Source organism: Sphaeramia orbicularis, chromosome 6, assembly GCF_902148855.1.
Source record: "Sphaeramia orbicularis chromosome 6, fSphaOr1.1, whole genome shotgun sequence".
Classification (NCBI taxonomy): Eukaryota; Metazoa; Chordata; class Actinopteri; order Kurtiformes; family Apogonidae; genus Sphaeramia; species Sphaeramia orbicularis.
This window is the reverse complement of record NC_043962.1, coordinates 48,451,880-48,457,024: the sequence shown is the minus strand read 5'-3', so window position 1 is coordinate 48,457,024 and position 5,145 is coordinate 48,451,880.

The window sequence follows — 5,145 nt, the reverse complement described above, 5'->3', positions numbered from 1 at the left end:
ATGTGTATTGAAAATGAGACTCTGAACATGCAAAAGGAAGATAATTATACATACAATATCGACACTGATGATAATAGTGAAGAAAAACAAAACAAAACAACAGCACATCATTTACTGTGATAGACATTATGCAACTGCATGCCATTCCATTTCTAACAGAAAATCACACAGTCATAAATTTACCTATAAAAAGTCAACTTTGAGACCTTTGAAGTCATGGTTGATTAATAACCCATGTGCGGTTCTCCTGTGAACTGATCCCTCTGCACTTGTGTCAGCCTGGCTTTTGGACGACACTGTCGACTAAAAAAGGGAAAGGCTTGATCAAGGAGTGAAATGATAATCCGAGGTACGCATGGGATGGGACAAGTAGAAGTAATTCCAAGGAACCCTGCCCTCCGGATTTGAAGTGTCCAGTTTCATCTCTTACTGCATGCCTTGTTACCTATCAGCAAAAACATGAACATCAACTTCAGATGACAGGGGGCTAAAATTGGTAGCTATCAAACCCCAGGAACTGGCAAGATGTTTGGTGGGGGTATCCACTTTCTGGAGTGGAAGCCCTGGGTTCAGACACCTCAGGGCAAGGAGACGACATGCTCGGCTCACTTGTAGAGCACTTAATGGGGATGGCATAAACACAGCTTAGACTCTATTAGGCAAAAACTTTCACACTATTAATTAGTTGCAGCTGCACTTGCTCCTCACATCTCAGTCCTACACACACTATACACTGAAGACCAAGAGGGATGCTGTAATCTACGCACATTTAACCTTCAGAGTCATTGTCCCCCTGAGCAAAAGCATACAGTAAATCCCTGCACAGAACATCTCGATTCCATCGAGATGGTGATCAACTTCAGGAGAAAACACCCCCCGCACACACCTATTTACATCAGAGACTCTACTGTGGAGATTGTAGAAACATCCAAATTTCAGGGGGTTCATGTCTCTGACAATCTAACCTGGTCCCTGCACATAAACTCTCTGGTTAAAAAGGCCAGCCAGTGCCTGCACTTCCTCCGCCGGTTAAAGAGAGCCCATCTGAGCCCAGCTGTCCTCACCTCATTCTACAAAGGAACCATAGTGTGTGCACTCTCCAGCAGCATCTCTCTATGGTATGAGAGCAGCAGCCTCATGGACAGGAAGGCACTGGGGAGGGTGGTGAGGGCAGCACAAAAAATCATTGGGACCACGCTGCCAACCATGGGTGAGCTGGCAGAACGGCGCTGTCTGTCCAAGGCAAGAGGTATTGTTAGAGACACCTCCCAGCCCTTCAACAAACTGTTTTCCCTCCTGCCCTCAGGGAAACGCTTCCGGAGCCTAAGGTGCAAAACTACCAGATTTTTAAATAGTTTTTATCCAACAGCCATAAGACTGGTTAACAAAAGTTGAGGGGGTGAAGTGAAATCCAGAATGTGCAATAATGAGTCCAATAGTGATCCCTCCATCGTACAATGTTTCTTTTTTTAATCTTTACTAACAATTTATTTATTTATTTTAGTGCAGTTTTTAATATTTTATCATATATACGGGTTGTTTTTAGTTGGTGTTTTTAAGATTTTTTTCTTTGTTTTTATTTCTTGCTGTGCATTTTGCTATTTTGTTCTGTAACAGCATCTGAGATGTTCTTATTGAACGACAATTAATACATCTGAATCTGACTCTGAAAAGATTTGGAAGGTCACATGACTTCTTGTTGTCTGGGTTTGGTGTGGTTAAACTGGAAAGAGAAATGATAATTATAAAATTATTAAAACAGTGGAGCTCAAAGACTAAAAAAAGAGGATTTATCTAAAGCATAGTCTCATATTGTTAATGTCATAGCATACTTGCCGAAGTCATATTTTTGGTCAAGTTGTGATACCTGCATAAAATGAAGCAGCAGACTGAGGAGTGTAAAGTTATGTCCCGGTTGGAATTTAACCTTAAACCTTCTTGTTGTGAGGTGTCAGTACTACCCACTGCCTGATCCATTCACTGAGGACTAATTTAAAATTTTACTGTGTCACATCTAAAGGTGTTTCAATTATGATCAACTGTAAAGTAAAAAAAATGTATAAAGTGTGAAATTGTCAGGATTAATCACATATGTGAAAGGCTTGTTAAAGACATAATTTTTTTATTCCACTGTGACTAATCCCTCTTTAATTCTTGTGTTTTTTACCCAGTTCTGTTCTTGTTTATTTGACATACATCTGATGGACAATGGTTGAGTTCTCTTTTTTAACAGTAAAGTCTATGGATGAAATAGACACAGTTTTATCCATGGCCAACGGGGTATTGAAATCATTTTGTCATCTGTTCATCCGTCCCTCCATCTGTCCATTCAATGACATAATCACATTATTTGAAGAATGCATTGAGATATCTGCACCAAATTTATACTGTGAATTCATCTTAGCATGGAGCAGAAGCCTATTAAAAATAGGTGACCTTGATCTTCTTTTCCAAGGTCAAATGGCCTTGTGCAGTTATAGTATCTGAGTAATTTCAAATATAAATAGATATGTAATAAGTTTTGCACAAAGACAATCTAATCTAAATTATAGGGCAGCAACTTTCAACAGAATCTTACACTGTATTTGGCCGAGGGGTGTTAAAAGTGCGCAGCACGTTATGTTTTATTAAATGGGACAAATTGCTTGAAGGGCATTGTGCAGGTATGCAGTAAAACATCTGTCTTCATGACCTGCACAAGATCAGGTCATGGAAGACGACCCAATCGGTCCTTGTTCAGAGGTTCAGAGAGCCATTTATTGCTACTGCTATCAGCTATGTAAATGATGTCATTTAAACTGAGTCAGTTATTGTTGTTGGATGATGACTGTTTGCTTCCAATTTGTTTATTTATTTACTGTTAGCTCTAAATCACATTGCCCATTGGGATAATAAAGATACCTTGAAACTTGAAGTATACTGTAAATATATGGTAAAGTAGGACTAGAAGTCATGTATATTATGTAATGCTAAATGATGCTGTAAATGACAGTCTAATATGTTATTGATCCACATTTAGCTTTGATTAAATGTGGATGCATTCAGTGTGTCATTGTTAATGCTCTGTAATATCTATGTATTGTCACAATGAATGTCACACATTTTTATGTCCATCATTGCATATATTTTTGGCCAAAGTCTTAAATTGATGATGGCGAATCAGACCAGATTTCTCCCTGACATCTCAAATATTCTCAATGGGGTTTAGGTCTGGACTCTGTGGTTGACATTCCATGTATGAAAATGATCTCTCATGCTGTTTCACAATCTGATCCTGATCCTGGTATTGTCATCTTGGAACATGTCTGTGTCATCGAGGAAGAAAAAATCCACTGATGTTCAAACCTTGTCATCCAGTGTATTTAGGTAGTCAGCTGACCTCATTTTATGGACGTATAGTGTTGTTGAACTTAGACCTGACAAACAGAAGCAACCACACATAATAATACCCATCCCACAGGTTTATACTGTAGACACTCGGCATGATGGGTAATCACTTCATCCACCTCTCTTCTCACTCTGATGCACCCATCACTCTGGAACAGGGTCAATTTGGACTCGTCAGACAACATGACTTTTTTCCATTGAAAAAGGTCCGCACACACGCAAGCACGCGCACGCACGCACACACACATCACAGCCCAGTCTTTATGCTCTCTATCAAACTGATGGTTGTTGAGAACCCTACCTTTCTTAAATAACAGGCTTTGTCTTTTTGATGAGTTAAATCCAGTCTCTTGTGTCGTTTATATCTTTTGATATTGATGTTACCTCTTCAACATAATTTTCATCTGCATCTTTTATTTGTACATAATTTTCACCATGTTGAATCATTTGTTTTCATCTTGATACATCTTCTATGTCATTTTGTCTGCCATTCACTTAACTTGACATATATAAACTCTTCAATTGACCTATCTTACACTATTTTAATTTGGAAAATTAACTAACACGTCATTTTAATGCTATGTGTTTTAAACTGACAGTCGGCGACTCAATAAAAGCAATCACTCGACCTTGAAATCTTAGGTCTGGACCGTAAGTTTTGGAAACTGTTGTATTCTGATATAGTCTTTTGAAAGCACTTTCTACAACACCAATTCCAAACAATGATGTTATCAGGATGTTGTGAAAAATGTATATATATATATATATATATATAAAATCATTGACCCATAATAATTTACAGCACAGCATAGAATGCATATCAAATATTTAAACTGTACACTGTACCATTTACAGAAAAAAATAGAGCAATTTTTGGCAACAACACATCTCCAAAACAGGTGGGTCAGGGCTATGTTTTCTACTGTATTACAATGATACCCTACTGCTGATACAACTGATGAAAAAGTAGATGATGAAAAAGTGTCATTAACAAGTGACATTAAATGAAATCAAAGCATAAAGATTCACACCTCAGATAAACATTTAAAACCAATTCTGTCATTCTGTCTACGATAAAATTTGCAGAATTACTACAAAACACAACATATGACATATATCAGAATGTTTCATGTGTACCAAGATAATTATAATAAACTAATTACTAACTAAAATAAGACTACTAGCAGTGAAGAAATATTTTTTAACTGAAGTTAAACTAAAACTATAAATCAAATTGAACAATGAAATAAAAGTCAAATAGAATTATAATTGAGGGAAATCGTCAAGTACAGCTCATCAGTTTCTAAAAATAAAACCAAAAACTGCTTTTGCACTTGGAAAATTAGCCAAAATGAAAAATGAAGTTGAAGAATAAATGAAAATTTCAACTCTATGAAGCTATGTGTACACAGTGTTACAGTCAATTGTGATGACGAAGACTAACGTGATGTATTATTATGGAGGCCAAACTCAGTAGGTGGTGCCATAAGCCCAGAATATGGAACAAATTTAATTAGTGCAACATCAGATGAGATACATCTGTTGCCATTGAGATGGTGAATAATTATTATGTGAAACTTACATGAAACCAAAGTTTTATTTTAGCTGTGTGTTTTTGGGGATTTATTCAGCAGCAGTGATATGAGGTTCAGTCTTCATAAATTTTAACATCCTAGGACCATATTGATTCTGTGGAGACCAAGCTTCCACAGGTGTATATTTACCTCAATAGACTCATTCCTGTGTCTGAGACGCTGT